Genomic DNA, 21,577 nt, shown 5'->3' with positions numbered 1-21,577 from the left:
TCATCTAATAATAACAACACGTTGGAACAGGAGAACACCCTGTAAGAAGGGACCACACACACCTCTTTTAGAGGATTATATCCAATTATATCCAATTTTATCTTATTTTTGGAATTTTAACATCAATATATCATAAATACACATTTAAAATGGCTGTCCTAAACATAAATGACATAAAAATATATCCGTGACAGGTTTGTGTTCAAGTGAAAAGTGACAAGTGCTCTAGTTTGTGAATTGGTAAATATATACAAAAAGGTAACAATGTGACAGTCCCAAACTCAAAACAATAGTTTCAACAGATGCATTTTTCTTCTTTGTATTGAAACTTAGATAAGGACTGATCCGTATTATAACGTCGACGTTTCGACCCTAAACAATGGTGCTGATTCTATCTCAACCGGGGCGCCATTTTTTGGAAAGGTCGGTAGAGTGATTTAGAGTCCACCTGCGGGAAAAAAGCTGAGGTGATCGCAAGTGCGGCACTTACCCTGAATACATCCATATGTCTCCGCCGGCTGGTGGAGAAATCAAGAACGGTTACCTATTAAGATATCAGGATTGGTTCCTCGGTGTCAGATAGTGTCGGCTGACACATCGTTTCTGCCCTGCCTTTAATGAGATATACGCAGGACATCTTCAAAAGCAACAGGTTGTCCAACTGCACTATAGTCCTGATGAAGACCCACCCCGGTTGTGATAGAATCAGCACCATTGTTTAGGGTCAGCCGCCCGTGATGCAGGGCCACAGCGCCACACGGGAGGCGCTGAAGAGACAAGGTAGGCCGCCGGGGGGGGGGGGGCACAACGGGTCGCTCCTACGATGTCTGCGGTGGCAGCAGGCACAAATACAGCAGCGAGTGCGGCGGGGTGGCGAGACCACCTCGTCGCCAGTGTAGTGTTGTGCTAGGCCCTGACAATAATTAGCACAGACACACGTGTTTTAACTGTGGTGGCCAGCAACTTACTGAACCACGCCCAGAGCCCTGGGCTATTTATTCATTAGGCTGCGTGCCGGCCCGCGCGGACGCAGGACCAGCCCATTAAACTCACGCTCCGGGGGGGGGGGGAAGCCTGTTTGTCTTGTCACCTCCTTTAGCTGGTCTCCGAGCCAGAGTGGGGTTCTACCCTTTAGGATGCCTGCCCACCCCAGAAATGTATTGGCCTCCCTCCAGCACTGAAGCACGACCCCCGTATGTGACGGTAGATCCCTGCAGTCTTCGTGAGTATAGAAGCGGCTCGCAGTTGCCTCCCGGCATGACATACCTATCTACCCTGTAAGCTGGTTCTGAACCTACCACATATACCCAGTCGTTGATCACCTGCAGCTGGGATGCCCAATAATATAGTTGGACGTCCGGGAGGGCCAGCCCCCAGACATACAGCCCTCTTGTGATCTTTCGCAACGCTATCCTCGTGTTCCCACCCTCCCAGAGCAGCGACCGCAAAGCCTGGGATATGCACCTGAACACCCCGCCAGGGACCGGGTATGGTGTGTTTTGTAGGATATATAGGAGTCGCTGCAATGCCAGCATCTTAAATAGCGCAGCACGTCCCATCAGGAAGAGAGGCAAGGACCTCCAGTGAGTCACGTCAGATTCTAGCCGTGCCAGGTGAGGCTCAAGATTTTTGGTGAAGAACTCTGCCCTGTCTCTGGTGACGTACACCCCCAGATATTTGAAGCGTATTGTATATTTTTGACTAAAGACGAATCCGTCTTGTTTGTCATGTAGCATTATCTACTCATACATGTATTTTGGACATTTTCAACATTGTTTGTTGTGATCAGAAGCATATCCTGAAGAAGAAGCAGCAAGCTTCGAAACATGTTGAAACACACAGAAGGCATTGCACATTAAAGCATCACACCTCCTACTCACCTTTTTTAATAATACCGGCTCGACAGAATATTAAAATGTTCTAATCCTCAAGAGCTAGGTATTTTTTAAACTCACTTTCCTATTCACTACTGACCCTTTTTTCACTCATTCCTACACCACACATAGTCGTGACATCAGTGCTCCCACGTAGTCGTAGGTTGTAGCGCGCTCCATCCCGCAGTGGGGCAGGAAGACCCCTATGATTAAGCATGACACCAAGGGCCCTTTTGGTGTGTGAGGGGTATTTAAGAAACACTATGTGCTTCCCACCATTGTAGGCAATGCACCTGACCCGCTAATTGTGATTCTCCTTTTTTCCTGTAAAACTCCCTGAAGGTGGATCCTATTGTTTATTATACATTACAAGAGGAGGACGTATCCACCTCCAGTGTCCATTTCGAGGACTCTACCTCTTCGCTCCCTATTTTGTTAAAAAGTGACCTTCCACTGAACCACCACTTCTCGTTCTATAGACGTGCTTGAGCAAAAATGCGACTGTGTCCTCCCCTTTCCCTCCCCCCTTTTATTAAGTAGGTTTGATTTGTGTTATGAGTATATTGTCTTTTTTTTATGATGATGTAACGCTATAATTAGGAGAATCTGTACAACCTACTCCCCCGATGGTGCGTATCTCTAGATCCACCCCAAGCAATTACTCTCTGGAAATATAATAGGCCTCTCTGGTGGCATCGCACCTCCCTCTCTGACATTTTATTACTCATTCTTTTAGTGTTGCACACCACGAAGACCCTTTGATTGTATTTTCACATTGACACCACAATTGTATGTTGTATTGTTTTATTATGTGGCTATAAAATCAATTAAAAAAAATTGTATGTTTTTTAATATGGTACAGCTAAACTCAGGCTCGAGAAAATACATTTAGCTTTCAGTTTGCTCCGTGGAGCCTAGTAATTCTTTATTCTAGCCCAGAATGAAACATGGTGTAGTACAACATCATGTTATAGATGGATGAATAGACTAAGTGAGCTTACACTTGCAGGCGATATCTGTACCAACATTAAACTTCTATAAATTAGCATCGCCCGAAATAATCCAGACCCAATGCAATGAGACAAACATCACTGGTAGCATAAAAGGCCACTTTTATTCGTTAGATCAGGCAATTTATAAATATCTGTAAACCTTCAAACAGTTGTAATTTTACACTTATCTTCAGAACCGTTGAATTTGCATATTGTACCAAAACCATAACATTTATTTCTGCACTTGTTTGTTTATAACTGTATTGTTCCAAAACCAATATAACTTCCTTTTTCTTGAATTCCCCACCATGTTTCAAAATCTTTAACTTTTCCATCTTTTCTTTCCTTTTCCCCCCCATCCTGTACCTCCCACCACCCTCTCTCATGAAGGACGGTCAAGTCCGCTCTAGATCTTGACCTCCCCCTATTCCGCCACTCCCAGATAATAAGATACACATCAATTGCCTGACCTACAGTGGCATATTGCATGTCTAACATCTCTGTCTTTCCATACAAAGCTTGTTAACAACATAAACCATTTTATTGAACATCTTGTCATCAGAGGGTGGGTGGGCGGGCCTCGCCTAAAAACTCCCGCCTCCTATGCCTGTAAACTCCCATGGCGCCTCTCCCCTGACTAAACTCCTACGCAGCAATCTACGCGCACACCCTGTCCTAACGCGTCATTGCTCCGGGTCCGTCCACCCGGGCGAAAATCCGCGGAGGGGAGACTGCTTCGCTCTGCTCCCCCCCGAGGATCGCATTCTCAGAGACAAAAGGGGGAAGGAGAACAAGCAAAGAGATGGCATCACAACTATAAAAAATGCATAAATTAAAGTATATAGTTGCCCTAGCGGTATTTTGTGTGTAAGCGGCGGGTGCTATTTTCCGACTCTGGCCACATCCTTAGTGGCTTTAGCCAGTCAATCTTGGTTTCACTAGAGAGAGCCCGCTCTGGCTCAAGTGATTTAGTTGGAAGATTGCGGCGTGGGTGTCTGCCTTTGAAAGCCTCTGAACCCAGAATGTGGGGCTTTATAAGGTGGGGGGAGTTTGCATCGAGCCAATGCGATTAACGTCTCGGCGATATTGGACTGCGGATTTGTCATTACATGGAGCGTCCGATCGAACCTTATTAAAAGCATCACGCACTGGAGGCAGACAGCATGAAAACATTTTTCGTTTGTTATAGACTGGTGTAGAAACAGAAACGATGTCCAGAGGCAGTGTTTCGCTGCTTCTTTACTGTGGTAAGTAGGTTCCATAGTGGTACTGGTCCCTTTTGTTTCAGCATTTATTTGGATATGTATGTGGTACACTGAAGCGCCCGCCTATGTTGCCTGGTTGGTCAGTGCAGGGGTGAGATTAGACGGGTGTTTAGTAAAGTGATTATCTTTTCAACTCCGTTTATGGTTTTTGTTGTGATCGTACCCATGTCAAAAAGGAAGATCATCCTGGAGTCATTCTGGACTCATCTGATGATTACAGTCAGGCTATTCCTGCAATTATCTGGGGAAGTCATCCCAAGCCATCATGAAGTATGCCTGTAGGACAAAAAATGTAAATGTGATGACGAACCTAGACTCATCACAAAAACTACAGTAGGCTGGTGTTCTGGTGACTTCTACTGGCAGGGAGTGATTACCTTTTACAACTCCACGAATACTAATTGACAACTTCAGGATGAGGGAGAATTACTCCAGGATGGGTTCTAGCTAATTTAAGGATGACTGTCAATTATTCCAGGATGATCCTATAACCAAGTGGATTACTCTGGAATTATCCCATGACAATTTCTGGATGAGTGTGGATTATTCCTGTATGATCCTATGACAGCTTCAGGATGGCTATTGGTTACATCAGAATGGCCCCATTATATTTTCAGAATGAGTGTTGATTACTCTAGGATGAAGTGGTGAAAGGGAGGCTTGAATTTGTCCTTAATATTTGGATTTAAGCGGGGACTCCAAGACAAGTTCATTTTCACGGTCTGATGCGTCATTTTTAGTTGTGGATTTTTGATAAAGGACACTAGCCATCCCTGCTAAAAGGGCCAGGTTTTCAAGTTTCTGCAAATTCATCCGCGAACTTGCATCACCAGGCTGAGAAGTTGTGCTTTCAGCATGAGCTTTGTTACCAACTCTTATATAATCCAGTCCACTCAGCTTGGCTTTTTTGTCCTTGCATCTTTTCTCTGCAATTTCTTCCTCTTGTAGTTCGCGTAACACCCTCTTAAGTCTACCAGCGCTTCCCCGATTGCCACAGTCCATTAACATATGCTTTTTCTCCAGTGCCCTTTGAAGTAACACCTGTTTTAGACCCTCTGTTGTGCCAGAATAGCTTGCAATTATCTCTTGAAAAATATCCTGCATCATTAGACACCGTTTCTTCACTAAAAAAAAGCAAGAGAAAAAAAATATATATTTACATATAAACTTTAAAACAGAAAAGAACACATTGACCACTTGCAATATATCTTCACGGTCTAGCCATAATAAATAAAGAGGTATTGATAATAAAGGACAAATGTACAATCTATCCATAACCAAGTAAGTAAGTTTTCCTTAATAGACAGTACACATTGTAAGCCTGAACTTGAACCTCCTGAAAAAAGTTGCCTAAATAAAAGTTTATCCAAAAATGGCTGCCTTATAGTAGTGCCACAAGCTAAACGTTTCAGTCCTTTTCATAAGTGTTACATTTGTCTCTGGAGAGCAATCCAAGGCATATGTGGGGACATGCATGTTCATTTTTACTGTCCATTATTGGATTAATTAATCACAAATGTAGGTTTTTACTGAAACAGGTTGGTAATTTGTACCGTTATCCTGCAGTTGCAAACTTATTATAAAGGTTTACTTATTGTGCTTACCAGATGATTGGAACAGAATCATAGCTTTAAAATCTCTCTCTTCGGTGATTGGCCGACCAGCTTCATCTACATTTTCGACCAGCCATTTACAAATAACTTCCCCGGGATTGTCCAAAAGCAGGAAGTCACCATCTTTTCGAACACGCACAGAATGATCGCAAGTGAAAAACAGGGACGTTGAATGAAGCCATGATTATGTCCTGCTAGATATAAAAATCAGGAATTAGTTTGTGTGTGGTTTAAGTTTCAGGAGGTAAAATACAAAGCATATCAAACTGATTAACAGATTTAATTGGAGAAAAGCACCCCAAAAAGTACACTGACCTGGTGCAATTTCTATCTAATACGCCTAGATTTTGGACTACAAAGTGTTTGGGCATGCACTGAAGGCCATTGAGGAAATTACCTAATAATCATCGTTATTTTTGGAAAGCCAGAGTGTATGCTTAGGTCTTGCTGCTCAGGACAAATAGTAATAGCAAAGTAGAGGCATTATGAGAGAAATAGAAGAACTATCAATAAGTGTATCAATAAGTGAACTTTCACACTGGGGTTTGTGACGGGAAATCAAGTTACCTATCCCCACAGATGCATAGAGAGTCAGATGCCTGCTACCCTCTGCCCACCGGCACCCCCAACATGAAAGGACAAGCGTTAAAAATGCAATAGGTTTCACCTTTTATTAAGCTAAAGATATTAGCTTTGCTAGTAGTATTGTACGTTAATTGTGCAATATGTAATGGCTTTATAAATTAAACAAAAGGCATTACAATGGCAAATACATAAAGCAAAAGCATTGGCATAGCCAATAGGTCTCCCCTCTGGGACCTTATAAGTGTTTTGCCAGAGGTGTTTGGAAGTTTGGTAAGAGATGCAATTTAACATAAAGGGATCCCATACCTCGTTGACACATGCAGTACCCGCAGTTCAAATGAGAAGAGGGCATGGGGAAACCTCTTATAAGATCTCAATCAATGGGGAAGGCACGCGTTACTGCATCTTGTGCGTGCTTTCACCTTAATGCTAGAAGGGGGGGGGGGGACGGGGGGAGGGGGGAGGAGAAAGAGATATTAATGTGATTTATCTCAGGGCTCGATCCCTCTGCCCTTAGCAGTAGGTCAGGTTGTAACTGGATAATATATGGCTGGGATCGATAGAGGCACCTTTCTTTCGAGCAGAGCTGACCTTTGGACTTCAGTCCCTACCTAAGAGGAATCCCTGCATCTGAGGCCGCCGCAGCTGACAGTGTGTAAAACCTCACCGGACCCGCTTCGCGGGTCCCGCAGCGCCTTGTGTGTCAGAGGCGGCTGGCTGTGTGGGAGTGTTATAGAGGAGGCGCGGGCAGGTGAGAGCGTCGGCGGGGCTGCGAGCACGCAGGCAGGGACTCCAGTGTCCAGGAGCCCCTGCGCGCCCATTCACCACACCTGGGCTGCTCTCCCCGCTGGCCACACCCCCCTGTCCTTCAACCTATTAGCTAGCTGTAACTGAGTTTAAAGCCGACCACTCCCTCAGCGGGAGAAGCCCGGAACAAGGGCGGGACCGTCTGTGGCCGAAGGAGGCCGGGCTGGGCCACCCCACTGACATATACTGAACTGGTATTCTTCTTTGTTGGAAGTGTTAGTGACTTAACCTGCTTTTATTTATTGAGGTGGTAAGAGGGTCGCTAATATGGCTTGTTCTACAAACACTCCTACCTTGCTATCCTCTTTGAATGAGACAGGGGCTGCTATCATGGGCCCCCTAGATACCTATTTTAAACGGCTGCCTCAGGATATGGATAGGGAAATTACCCTGGCAGAAAGACGTGCGGGACGCAGGTTGTCCATTGAGCTTCTAAAAACCTCTGTTGATAAACGTCCAACCCAAAGTTTTCCATCATTGGTCACGCCTTTATCATCCATCACGCTGCCTGTTGCACAGGAAATCCCACACCTCTCTCCCCCAACAATTGAGCCATTGGCTACTTTTCCTTTGGAAATAGTAACCTCTACTTTGCCTGCAACCCCTCCTAGTGTTCTTATTAATCCATTCACTGGGCAGCAGCCTATAGCTCAACCCAGTGTTTTAATACATGTTGAAAAACCCAAACCCTGTTCCAAAAGGAAAAGGAGTGTAGTCCCAAAGAAATGTCATGCTCCAAAACAATACAGGAAATTAGGAACATGTACACGACCTCGTGATACTACTGGGAGTAATCCCAGTGGGCCACCTATGGGCGAGGGAGAAGCTGTTCCATCAGGCTCAGATCCCATAGTAATAGCATCCCCTGGGACACCACTACCATCAGGCTCAGATCCCATAGTAATAGCATCCCCTGGGACACTACCATCTAACCCGCAACTGTTCTTGGAGTTGGAAAAATTAATACGGTCCCTCCTGAACCCCTTTGAAGACAGACTTAAAAAGCTAGCTGACCAGCTAGGAGCAGGCTAGTCTAGATAATTTCTTTTCAACAAAATCACTAATCAAGTCCTGTCTTAAAACGGGCGAGAATAGGAATCACCAGCAATCAGCTGAGCGAGATGGAGGTGCCCCCTCAGTTGAACTACATCCTCCCGTGGCTAGTATTGCAACTGGCCTACGGGGGAAGGGACAAAGCAGTAAGACTACTACCGAATCGCCAGCTATCCCAAGCAAAAGCAATTGCGGGAAAACCAAGCCCCCTAGTACGGTGGTTAAAGGTAGTAAGGAATGCCCAAAAAATGTCACCCCTGCTAGTAATGTTATCCAACCTCTACCAAGTACCCTGATAGCTTGCCAGGGTCCTTCGGTTAGTGATGATAGAAATTCCTGCAAAAATAGTGTTGAAACAAATAAGTCCCATGTTCCACAAGTTCAAAACAGGGGTGGTTCTGTAACTGGTGGTAACGATAGCTTTAGGAAAAATAATGCTTCCTTGGTGTCAAATAATGCTCTCCTTCCACGCCCTGTTGTTCCAGAACAAAGCCGACCTACACCCTGTGTGACAAAACCTCCAACTAGGATACCCCCAATAAATCTTACCCAGGATTCTTATCCCTATGTGGCTATTCTTACCAATGTTCCATCTCTATTGGTAGGTCAAAGAGAAACCTTCCAGATGTTAAAAAATAAGGTTATGCACTGGTTAAGGGTTAATAGACCACTGCCCGGGGAAGTGGATGGTTTGATTATCGGGGTAAGAAGGGTTAACTGGATAGGATGTACCCCGAAAAATCTGGGGAGAGAATGTATTATAATCAACTTTCAAGATCCAAGGGTGGTAGGATTGATCACGAGGCTAGGCTGGAGCACTAGCAGTGGTGGGATTGGTATTGTAGTTCTCACCTTTTTCTATCCAAGACCAGTTGGCGCCCATCTTGGTGGGAATAACGAGCTAGGGAGATTCAGCTTTCCTCCACAGGCAGAGACCATCCCTTTTAATGTTCCTTTTCCACGACCAAATTTTTGTTATGATCAAGTTTATAACTCATGATGGGAAGAAAAATTTGAGGTGGGGATGTTGACGAAAATCGGGCGATTTCTTGGAAACTGGGGGCAACATGGCTAGGGAGGATATATCCGAGAATTTTGTGGCATCAATTATGGACGTAATAGTAAGTCCAAATGAAGTGACTATTGACGGGAAGAATGAGAATTGGAGGGGGGACAGCAGGGTGTGCATGGAAAGTTTTGGGGGTGAAATAAGGTCCATATTAAATACTGCTGTTATCCAGGGAACTGATGTTAACTGTGTGGATATTGTTGTAGACGAGGAAGGTAATTGTGAGAGTCTGGCCAACCTTCCGCCTATGCCAGTCCTCGATGCGGGAACTTGTAATGGCACTAGCCCGGGGAGGCTTTTTTCGTGGAATATCGTGGGGCTAGGTACTAGACTATTGTCCCAAAATTGGATAGACTTTGTCAACGGGTTTGAAGTGTGTCTATTTCAGGAGACATGGGCTTGCGATCCGATCTTCCTCCCAGGCTATTTAAACTTTTATATTCCAGCGAGCAGAGGCCCTAGGGGTCGACCCATGGGAGGTTTAACAGTTTGGATCAAGCAAAGTCTACAAGTTAAAATAAAAGTGCTTGACCTGGGTTGCAAGGATATCCAATTGATAAGAATGTCATCAGATAAGGGGGGTGTGATAGATATATATAACATTTATGCTAGGGGTACCAATACCGGGAATTCTCCCACCCTAGAGGCCCTATCTACCTTCCTTGAATCACAGTCCCTGGGAAATTGAGTGGTTGTGGCTGGCGATCTCAATAGGACCTTTGAACCGTTGGAGAATACGGAAAATCCGATAGGGCAAGAGGAAGACGTCCAATGGGGTGTCCCGAATCTAAATCTTGCACCAGTCAAACGGTGGACAAAAGACATACTGCTATTAAATGCACTATGTTTGGAATATGGATTGAGGGCCCTTAATGGAAGGACAAAGAGCGACCAGGGAGGCAACTGTACATTTGACAATGGTCATAGTAAAAGTAGAATAGACTATGTCATTTGTAGCCTTAATTTATGGTATCGGATAGGCGATATGGAAATAAAGGGTAGATTGGAAAGCGATCATAATCCCCTTTGTGTCACCCACACTTGGTGGACGGCCACGCCGGACAAGCTACAATCGCGTAGTGAAGTATTACCTGTTATGGCCAATGATATGCGTAGAGTCAAATGGCCAAATGTGCTGGCAAATGTAGCGTCCATGAACTATATAAGTTCCGAGGTGGATACTGCAATTGCCGCCATGGAGATAGTAAATCCCGTAATACCTGGGTCCGCTTCAACGACAGCCATACATGATAAGTTCTTTTCCCTTTTAAAACCACATTTTATGAGATTGACTAATGCAAATAGAAAAGCCCCACTCAAAATGGCTAGGTGGTTTAATAAGCAGTGCAGGTTAGCTAGATTGGAACTGGGTAGGGCAATCAGAAGTAGGGACAGGGTCTTGATTAGTGTAGCCAGGAAACACTACAATGTTAGTATTCGCCAGGCTAAGAAAAAGTGGGATGAAGAATATTGGGAAGAGTTGCTGGAAGCCTCCGGGGCAAGGGATTCCAGACTTTTCTGGAAAACTGTGAAGTGGGGCCAAGGTGGTACCCCTAACAACCCAGATAATAATGTCGACGAGGCATCCTGGATTGAGTATTTCAAACCCCAGTACGCAGAGAACAGGGAGATTGTGGTTATAGAACCAATTCCAGTTGTATTTTGCAAGGAAAACTTGTTTCCAAACAAAGAAGTAGAATTGGTAATCTCCTCTTTACAAGGGGGAAAGGCACCGGGTTTAGATGGGATACCCTCTGATATATTTAAGAATGATAAGGTACGGTGGGCTAGGTATGTGACCCTACTGGGAAACGCCTTAGCTAAAGGGGCTGTAATCCCAGAAATATGGAAGGGGGCAATAATCATACCCATCTATAAGAAAGGTGATCGGTCACTCCCGGCCAATTACAGGCCGATAAGTTTGATTGCCACTGTCCAAAAAGTGGTGGGGAAGATGGTGGTTAATAAACTTATGGACTGGGTAGAAGAGAACAATGCTCTTTCCCCTTACCAGGCAGGCTTTAGACAGGCGACCAGCACGGTAGATCAAATATTTCGATTTACCATGTTGCGGTGGGGGACGGTACTCCTTGGCGAGGGCAGCCTATATGTCGCTTTTGTAGACTTGAGGGCTGCCTTCGACCTGGTTCCAAGGAGCAAGCTCTGGGCAGTTTTGAAAGGGATAGGGGTCCCACTCGAGTTGCTCACCCTGATAATGCGACTCCACGAGTGTAACTTTGCAAAAGTCCAATGGGGGAGGAACGGGGAATCTACTGTTAACTTTCCTGTCGAGCGGGGTGTACGGCAGGGATGTGCAATGGCACCCCTGCTCTTCTCCCTATTCATCAATGGTATTGTGGATAGGATGTTGGACGCAAGCGTGGATGCACCTTCGCTAGCGGGCATCAGGGTCCCGATCCTGATGTTCGCTGACGACACCCTAATTGTGTCCAAAACCCCAGCTGGACTGCAGCGTGCCCTAAATATATTTGACACTTTTTGTAGGGAGCATGGCCTTGAAGTTGATGCTGGTAAAACTAAGCTGATGGTTTTCTCCCAAAGGTGCCGACCTCAACCAAGGGTATCTCTGAATAACATCGAGCTCGAGGTAGTAAATGTTTTTACCTATCTTGGGGTAGAGATCGAGCAAGCCAGGTTGGTCCCGCCATATAGAAAAGGCGGTACTTAGACACCAGCAGATTGCAGGGGCGCTTCGGGTAGAGCAAGCTAAATCAAAAACTAGGCCTATAAAACCGGTCCTCATCGTTTATGATGCCAAAGCTTTAGGGTCAGCCCTGTATGGGGCAGAAGTATGGGGTTTTGAGAGGTTCCCTACTCTACAAATATCAGAGAATAGGTTTCTGAGGGGAATTACGGGTCTCCCCCAGAGCGCGCCATTAATCCGCTTGGCCTTGATCTAGGGAGGAGATCGGTTAGTGACCGTGCTCGATTAAGGCCTATCCTTTATTGGAGACGGCTTTGGACAACCCCAGAGATCCGACACTAGGCTGATGGGTTTTTAGCCTTAATTAAATCAGATACTTTTCATAAAATATCATGGTTGAAGACACTCAGGGTTATCCTTGGTGAGCTTGGTCTCCCTAACCTTTGGGAAAATCCCTCCGGGGAAGTATTCCCAAGCAAAAATACCATCAAGGCCATCTATTGGGATCACGTAGAAGAAAGGCTCTGGAGGAGTACACAATCCGAAACAATGGGGGGTAGATTTCTGGAAATTAAAACGAGACCTGTATTAGAACAATACTGGGACAGTATTACTGTCCAGATAGACAGGAAGTTATTTTTCCAGCTAAGGTCAGGTTCCCTCCCCCTGAGGTCATTGACGGGTAGGTGGAGGAGTTCGAACACCTCATGCTGTCCGGTGTGTGGTGCTCCTAACGAAAGCATAGCCCACTTCTTATTTTTGTGTGAGGCCTATGCAAACCCAAGGAGAGCATGGTTGGCTCCAGTTTGTAGAAACCTTGGGGTATCTAGTGGTGTTGAGAATCATTTGTACCTCCACCGACATGCCCATTGTGCTGGGAACAGCAAAGTACTTGGGGTGGGCATGGTCCATTAGGCGGAGGGCTTCATCTCCCAATATGAATTGAAATTTTATAGTAATTCTTATCATCCTTCTTGTTAAAGCTTGCACAACTGCTCAAAATGTATTTTTATGTATGAAATATGAATTTTAACTATAATGTATTTTAAAATGTATGTATTTTAAAATGTATGTTTGTGCTTTTATGAGTCTATAACTCGAATAAAGCTTTTTCAATCAAGATAGAGGCAGATGTAACAAGAACTGCTTCATTTTTACAGAGGTCTTAGCGGTCAAGGTAAATTAGCGCAAACAGGGAATACGTAATTGGCCCTATCTAAATAATATATACAAAAGAGTTAAAAACATTGCATGCACATGGAACAAAACCAGAATGATAGCCTGTTTTGCGAAAGTAGATATTGCAAGATGTTGGAATGCGTCGGACTACGTTTCCTAAATAGGGCGTAAACCTCAATCGCCACAGGCAACCAGGCCTTTCAATTACACAAATAGCAAACAAAATAAGGAACCAGCATTACAACGGCTAAGTTATTTGAAGCATTTATCCTTATGCTTTGAAACGCATCCAGGAAAACTGCCAGTGTTTTAGAAGATGTGCTGCTCTGCACACTACACAGCTTGGGGAACGTGACCAGGATTCAACAATAGAGCACACATTCATTTAGTAATGAAAGCTCACTAAAAGTTGCAAGGACACAAGTAATGCTCAACAATATACAATATTCACATAAATAAATGTGTTTAGCCTTCTTTTATTGACAACTTTTCAGTAGATCTAAAACTGTTCCATTTGGTCGAGAATCTTGAATACACGCAGGTGCACTTGGAACCAACATGGGACCTACAATATACGGGCAATAATTTATTTTTCCTTACGGCGAAGAACTTGCTGTAAAACACATTTTTTAGGCTTTTTGCAATTTTCAACAACTTGCACAGGCACGCACTACGTCACACATACAGAAAAATACACATGCTCAAACACAAAAGGTGCATATTAAACAAGCAGGCAGGCTGATACAGACAAACATCAAACACACTTAATACACACACATTGCAATGCAGGCATTAATTATAACACGTACGAAGCACACACATGCAGGGAGCTGCGTCTGAATTTGCCCCCTTAATGAAAACTCGTGCTTTCCGAAAAATGAAGAAGCTGGTCTGGGACGTAAGCCTGGACCGAGAGCGGAAAATCGATGCTGCTCTTTTTTAACAGCTGCAGCACTTACCTGAGTATACGCTGGAATCGATGAAGGAAGTGGAGTTGGAAAAATAAAGAGACCGATGCCAATCCACCTGTCCCTTTAATGGCCATTGCACTCACTGCAGTCTTCGTTCTTGCCGCAGGACAATGACGTCACTTCCGGCGCTCCCAGATGTGCGTAGGCTTTTGCTAGAGGAATCCACCGGCTTCCGGCATATGAATAGGTGAGAGAGCTGCTCTCCATGGAGGATCTGCGGTTCGAGTCCCAGCCAGCCGGCAGACTGATGGTTTACAGTAGGTGATTTTGGCATTGTGTTCGAGGCAGCTGTGCTTTTTAAAAATGTATTTTAGTATTGTGATGGAGTGAATTCGGCAGTCACCATGACGACAAAGCTTGTTTTCCTTTGCAAGACCTATTCCTCGGGCCATGAGCAGGTCTGTCCGCAGTTGTTTAAAGAGTCTAACAATCGGATTCTACTAAACATTGGGGCAGATTTATGTCCGACTTGCGGCGCTTTTGCGCCACCGTTGCTGTGACGCAGCGGCGGCGTAAACCCTGCACCACGTTGCAACTTACATCGTGACGCATCTATGGAGATGCGTCACGGTGTAAGGCCCTGCGCCACATGAAACCTGCGTCAGGTTTCATATGGGCGTTTCCACGCAGGAGGGGGGCGTTCTGTCGCAGGAACGCCCCTGAAAAGTGACTCAGTAAAATCTATGAGATTTCACGGAGTCACTTTCCCAACGCTGATGCGTCAAAACCCTGCGCCTGCTTGAAGCAGGCGTAAGGCTTGACGCACCATGTTAACAGATAGGGCAAGTTGGCGCAGTGCTGGAGATGCGTGCCGCATGCAACACACCTTCAGCATTGCGCCAACTTCACTCCCTAGATGAGACACGCATCTGTTTATTCCTGCGACATGGTGCGCCGCATTGTAAATGCGGCGCATCATGGGTGGCGCAAGGATAAACTTGCGTGTCGTATGTTTCCTGGTGCATCTCTGCTGATTTGCAGAGATGCGTCAGGCAACATAAATCTGCCCCTATGTGTTTATGGAAATACTCTATGAAGGAAGTGCAGCCTGGGGGTACAGAAAGTATCATATCACAGCAGCGCCTCCCGGCATTCCGCATTCATAAAAAGTTTGGGGGTTTGTTGGGCTTTTGGATTTTAGGGCGTACATGGTCATTTTAGGGTTGATGGTGGGTTTGTGTTTTGGGGGGCCAGGTGTAATTTAAGGGTTTAGAGCATGTTTGGGTTTGGGGTGCGAGGGTTAATTTTAGGGTTTAGGGTTTGTTTGGGTTTTAGGGTACAAGGGTTAATATTAGGGTTTAGGGTGTGTTTGTGTTTGGTGTGCAAGGGTTAATTTGGGGGTTCAGGGTGTGTTTGGGTTTTGGGGTGCAAGGGTTAATTTGGGGGTTCAGGTTGTGTTTGGGTTTTGGGGTGCCAGGGTTAATTTTAGGGTTTAGGGTGTGTTTGGGGTGCAAGGGTTAATTTGGGGGTTCAGGGTGTGTTTGGGTTTTGGGGTGCCAGGGTTAATTTTAGGGTTTAGGGTGTGTTTGGGTTTGGGGTGCAAGGGTTAATTTGGGGTTTCAGGGTGTGTTTGGGTTTTGGGGTGCCAGGGTTAATTTTAGGGTTTAGGGTATGTTTGGGTTTTGGGGTGCAAGGGTTAATATTGGGGTTCAGGGTGTGTTTGGGTTTTGGGGTGCAAGGGTTAATTTGGGGGTTCAGGGTGTGTTTGGGTTTTGGGGTGTCGGGGTTAATTTTAGGGTTTAGGGTGTGTTTGGGTTTTGGGGTGCCAGGGTTAATTTTAGGGTTTAGGGTGTGTTTGGGTTTTGGGGTGCAAGGGTTAATTTGGGGGTTCAGGGTGTGTTTGGGTTTTGGGGTGCCAGGGTTAATATTGGGGTTCAGGGTGTGTTTTGGTTTTGGGGTGCAAGGGTTAATTTGGGGGTTCAAGGTGTGTTTTGGTTTTGGGGCTCCCAGCTGCAGGAGGTCAGACGTTTATCTGCAATTCATTGTGCAATCATCCAACAGTTTGCATTTTTCTGGAAAGCTGAAACCAAAGTGGTGGACGTGCTCTTTAACCTCTTCCATGCTTGTGACGGAACCGTTCCGTCACCAGCCATGGGTGGGCTGTGCTGGTGACAGAACGGTTCTGTCACGGCCCTGCCGCCGCGCCTGCGCGGCGCAAATTCCGCGCCTGCGCTGACGTTCTAAAGAACGGGCGGGGCCGTGACGGACCCGTTCCGTCACAAGCACAGCTCACCCGCGAGCCGTGACGGAGCAGTTCCCTCACAAGCACGGAACCGCCGCGCGGCCACCCCACCCCCTTAGCGCTGCGGCGGAATAGCCGCCGCAGCGAAGGGGTTAAATAGACAAACAATTCCTGTTAAAATCACCAGACGCAAAAACATCTTATTGAAAACACAATAGTACCTTTGAAGTATTCAGATGCTTATTTTCAAATCACCCCAAAGTTTCAGGAACAATGTCATCTTGTAAAGTTATCGGAGAGTCATTTACAAGTCATCCTCAGATCATCGGGAATAATGACACCTTCTGAAGTCAGCAGATACTAATTTTCAAGTCCTCCTTAAATCATCACAAATAATGACGCCTTCTAAAGTCATCAGATACTCATTTTCAAGTCATCCTCAAATCATCAGTCTGAGCTTCTGCAGCTTGCTGATGACTTCAAGAGCTTGATGATGTCTGATGACGTGTAAATGACTTCTAAGGTAGTTGGATGATTATCCAATGCCTCTGGGATGGCTTCTAAAGTAATCCTGTTTGACTTACCTGGTTACTGCACTGGGTTGTCCAGTCTGAGAAAACTTTTTAAAAATCTGATATTCCTAGGGTGAAGAACTGTCTGTGATGTGATGATAGACATTTGTTGCCAAACTTCTAGAAGCGAGAGGAGCGTTGGTTTAGCGCTAACGTTAAGGGCGTGGAAGTGTTCTGGTCGCAGGGTTGTTATATTTTTTGCATATATAGGTTTAATCTATTCCATAGTTTCTGAGATGTCTGGCTAGTGTAGTCTTTGTTATCTCCATTACTATCTCTGAACTTAAAAATGCATGTTGATTTGTAACAGCCCGATCATATTAAGTTTGACACTTGAATGTACTCCTGTTCCACAAGCATTTTTCTCACTTGTCCACTACCACGCACTTTCACATCCCCTAATAAAATATATGAAATAAAAAAAAAAACTGATGGTCCTAAGTTGGCATGATTGAAGAGGGAGATGGAGAGGGGATCTGCTGGGATATCATTTGTTACTATCATCCCAATCGAATTGTTATGGTGAATCGTAAATAAGCCGTCATTGTTTAAAGTTAGTTGGGATTTGCAGTAGTTCAGTAGATTAGTCTTCGATTGGTCAGGAAGCATGTGGCAGATCTTTTCAGTTTATTCTGTAGGTGATGGCTGATTTATGGACTTTAACACTAATAGGTGTTGTACAAGACCCATAGCATATACCTTATGCGATGGTAAGAGCATTAGGCCATATAAAGGAGGGTTTCCTTGTGTGAGCGACAGACAACAGTTGATTCTGGAGTGTTTTGGTATTAGGATTAGTGTGTGGCAAAAATATGTGTGAGAAAGTGTTCTCTTTCTGCATGGTTGCCCCTAGTTTTTGCAGAATTGCTGATGTGCTTTGACTGAGTGTGCCATGGGCTCCTGCTAATCAGGTACCCAGGGCCTATGTTCTTTCCCTAAAAATGGCATTGAAGCCTAACCCCAATTGGCATCTCTGGCCACAGGTCAGCCCCTGGTAAATGGTACCACAGGTACTCTGAGCACTGTGACCAGAGAAGGCCTCTAAGGGCTGCAGCACTTATTGTGCCACCCTTAGAGGTCCTGTACCATTACACTCACACACTGCCTTTGCACGCTGCGTGTTTTGGTGCAGAACAAAGTGAAGAGTCGACATGGCACATATCTCTGTCTATCTATAAACAGTGTTGATAGCCTGCATACCAAAGTATTAAATTTCACCAAACTATACAAGTTTCCAATGTTAATCCACGGTGCTGCCCTTTGATCCTGACTAGCCCCTGTTGGGTATAATAATACTCCAATAAACAAACAGATCCTGTTTGTATATAAGGACGCACTATTCACATACCCTTACGGTACTCTTTTTAAATCAATAATACATTCAAAGTAATCCCATAATCTGTGCTGTTTATAATTTTTCAGCAATGGTTATGCACGTATACCGTTACACATGTATTTCATATTTTGCATGAAAGTTTTTACATACATTTTTACACAAAATACCACAAAAATAAATATATCAATCAAATAACAATGTATTCTTGTTTGTTTTCTTGCTCATTTTTTCACTTTCTTATTTCTTCATTGTTCTGGCAAAGTATTTACATCTCCCATTGCATTTCGGTGAGATACCTTCATCAGGGGAATACTGCAAATAATACAATTTAGTCTTTTAACACAAATTCTCTTCTGTATGAAAATAATGCTCTATTGCTACTATGTGGTGAAAAGGAGTGTTGGATAAACCCCAACGGTCCCACCATAAAAAATATATTAATTGTGTTTATCTTGCTCATGCAGATCCAAAACACGCAAAATGGACACCACAGAGGTGAATGCCTAAGTGAAAGTGTGTGCACTACTGTCACCCAGTGACGCAATCAAAAGTGTTTAAACACACCTAAACAAACTCCATAACCTGTGCCAACTTAAACCTTCCACCAAAGAACCAAAAAAGCTCACCTTTGCATGGACTGAAACTGAATACACTGACAGTCTATGAAGTCTACAAAAATTGAAACATAAATTATGTACACAATGTACCAACATATACTAAAAACATATCCATCGCATGCCCCCTTCAGGGCTTTAACAAAGAGACCTACTTGTTATCCACCAGTCGTGGCTCTCGGCTTTCCTGAGAAGTGATAGTAAATCCCATCTTCTGCTGTAAATGACCAAAATAATCATTCATATTCATTCATAGTGTCACTGGGTGACAGTAGTGCACATACCTTCACTTAGGCATTCACCTCTGTGGTGTCCATTTTGCGTGTTTTGGATCTGAATGAGCAAGATAAACACAATTAATATATTTTTTATGGTGGGACCGTTTGGGTTTATCCAACACTCCTGTTCACCACATAGTGGCAATAGAGCATTGTTGTCATACAGAAGAGAATTTGTGTTAAAAGACTGAATTGTATTATTTGCAGTATTCCCCTGATGAAGGTATCTCACCGAAATTCATTGGGAGATGTAAATACATTGCCAGAACAATGAAGAAATAAGAAAATGAAAAAATGAGCAAGAAAATAAACAAGAATACATTGTTTGTTATTTGGTTGATATATTTCTTTTTGTGGTATTTTATGTAAAACCGTATGTGAAAACTTTCATGCAAAATATGAAATACATGTGTAACCGTATACGAGCATAAGCATTGCTGACAAATTATAAACAGCAATGATTATAGGATTACTTTGAACATATCTCTGTGTGCCATGCCTAAAATCCACTGCCCTGGCATAGATCAGCCACCCCTCTAGCTGGATGCTCTATAACAGTGGTGAGGGTACATGTGCATGAGCCCTGTGCCCCTACAGTGTCTTAGGCCATTCTTAGACCTTGTAAGTGTAGTGCTGCCAGTAATAGTATATGGTGCTGGGAGTTTGTCATTACGAGCTCCACAGCACCATAATGGCTTTAAAACTGAGACGTTTGGTATCAAACTAATGCCAATGTGGGATTTAACGAAAAATGCACACACAGGGCATCTTAGAGATGCACCCTGAAAACTAACCTACCACTAGTGTCCAGTCTGAGTGGCTGCTTTCATCCGCAGGGTCCTCAGGAAGGGAGTATGTAGGTTCCATACGGGCGCTGAGCTTTGGCGTATGTGTGACTATAATCAAACGCCCCCCACCCGGGCCCATGGTACAAGGTCACCGGATATTTCAAATACACATGGCTTTCACCAATTCTGAAGGCACTACTTACACCGTAAGTCATACCGGTTCTTTTTTACACCACAGGTTAGGGTGCGCCTTAGCGTGCGCATGCCGCCTTGGTGTCTTGGTCCTGACAAAAGCCTTGCAAAAAGCGAATGGAGGCAGAAACATGTTGACCACACCTTTTTCTTTTCTGTGCTATGGATGTATCTGGTCAATTTAGCCAGTTGCTATAACATCCATCACATTGTTTTTAAGTAGTGCATGGTTCTACATGAATAAAGTTTGTTTACGGAGTAACTAAGCACTTTTTAAACCACTTTTCACTTATTCACATTTGTATCACAAAAAACCAGCTCCGCTGTAATCAGGCGTTGTAGCACACTAGAAAGGCACTCTGGGCCTCTGATGGGAACCCAATGATAAAGCATGTCACCAACTAGGTTGGTGAGTGAGGGCTCTTTTAATAGACAAGAGTGACTTCTTGTGCCGTTTTTCTTTTTCTTTTGGCCACACTCTTTTGTTTTTATTTAATACTACCATTAGGGGGATTAAGAGTGACTCCTTATATTTCTCCCTCTCTCTTTGTTGATTACATATATGCTTTCAGCTGCCACCACCAGACATGTTTCTGGACCCCTGGGTCGAGAGCCTGCTGCACTCTGGGGCCTGAAACAACGCACATCCTAGGACAAGGGTGCCAAGCCTCCTCCCCCAGGATGGGCAGGGTTCACAAAGGGGAAGCTTCAAAGGCTTGCCTTCTTTGTGAGCTTCCCCAGGCCACTTGCTGCTTTTAGCAACTGTTACCCACTGGTTCTGACCCCTACTTTGGGCGGGGGAACCAGCAGGAAAAACAAGTGAGGTAGAGAGGTGTGCCCACTTCTACCAACTCCACCCTTCAGATGGGGGAGGCGAGGTGAAGCACAACTCCCAGTCCCTGCCATCTTGCTGATGGGGGGGACTCAGCCAACCAGGGAATGGCTCATGCCCCCCTCCCACTGGAGGGTGACACAATAGGGGGTGTACCCACCCCAAGGAAGGGACCCAATGGTCCCTACCCTTTTCCCTACCTGTAATCCCCCCTGAATCTAGTATTTAGGGGCACCTTGCTTCCTCAGACAAGAAGACACTACAAAGAGAAGAAGGGCCAAACAGCTGTGCAGCAGCTAACAGGAGGAAGACACCCACTGACTTGTCCCCAGCCCTACCGGCCTGTCTCCACCTCAAACCTGCTCTTGCGAAATCCTGGTGTGTCCTGCAGCTAGCAACCTTGAGAACCCCGGAGGACCTGCCTTCCTTCAACTCCAAAGATTGCGTCTCCCATGAACACCGGATTTGTTCATCTGCAATCTCTGGTTCCGGGCTGTACACAGTGGATCCGCCCCACTCTGCACCCGCTGTCTACGGCCTGAGCTCGATTGGGCAAACACCATGAGGAGGTCTCCCCGGCGATCCTGACCCGAGATCCGGCGACCCCTGACCTGCCTCAAGCCTCCAGCCGACGCCTGCAGCCTAAATCCAGAAGGTCCCCCAACCGCGACCAGGAGCTGGTAAGAAGATCCAAAAGGCACCCCTGCAGC

General features: G+C 45.0%; 1 protein-coding gene and 1 long non-coding RNA gene across 6 annotated transcripts in view; one reads left to right on the top strand and one right to left on the bottom strand.

Annotated features, from left to right (window-relative positions):
- Positions 1 to 2,969: 2,969 nt before the first annotated feature.
- LOC147727825 (uncharacterized) lies at positions 2,970 to 14,191 on the bottom strand. The gene is made up of 3 exons (XR_015309346.1): positions 14,062 to 14,191; positions 5,736 to 5,938; positions 2,970 to 5,255 (listed from the first exon to the last, which is right to left on the bottom strand). It is a non-coding gene; the product is annotated as an uncharacterized LOC147727825 (long non-coding RNA).
- A 16-nt stretch (positions 14,192 to 14,207) lies between these two features.
- Positions 14,208 to 21,577, top strand: part of PAQR3 (progestin and adipoQ receptor family member 3) — a 656,943-nt gene continuing 649,573 nt past the window's right edge. For 2 of the 5 annotated variants that reach the window (XM_086961801.1, XM_086961798.1), the window contains exon 1: positions 14,208 to 14,330. The gene's annotated coding sequence lies outside the window, so the exon portion shown is untranslated. The remainder of the gene's footprint in view (positions 14,331 to 21,577) is intronic. The other 3 variants (XR_015309345.1, XM_086961800.1, XM_086961799.1) reach the window with 2 other exon arrangements.

Source organism: Lissotriton vulgaris, chromosome 3_1, assembly GCF_964263255.1.
Source record: "Lissotriton vulgaris chromosome 3_1, aLisVul1.2, whole genome shotgun sequence".
Lineage (NCBI taxonomy): Eukaryota > Metazoa > Chordata > Amphibia > Caudata > Salamandridae > Lissotriton > Lissotriton vulgaris.
This window is presented reverse-complemented; position numbering and strand designations above follow the sequence as displayed.